This window comes from Lontra canadensis, unplaced genomic scaffold, assembly GCF_010015895.1.
Source record: "Lontra canadensis isolate GAN:19392208 unplaced genomic scaffold, GSC_riverotter_1.0 scaffold81, whole genome shotgun sequence".
NCBI classification, from domain to species: domain Eukaryota; kingdom Metazoa; phylum Chordata; class Mammalia; order Carnivora; family Mustelidae; genus Lontra; species Lontra canadensis.
Window position 1 is genome coordinate 6649439 of NW_022631075.1, and position 251 is coordinate 6649689.

The window sequence follows — 251 nt, forward strand, 5'->3', positions numbered from 1 at the left end:
ATCTTCCCTTTGCTTCAGATTCACTTCTCTGCACGTCCTACCATTCAGAATGTGGTTGATTTTCTGTTTCTAGAATTGCTACTCTTCTTCTCTTTGATCTCCTATTGGATTTGTAGGTGTTTAGAATGGTTTGATAACTATCTAGCTGAACTTCTGCAACCTGATGTCATCTCTGCTACTCCTCTGCCATCTTTACCAGTAATGTTATATATATATATATATATATATATATATATATATATATATATATA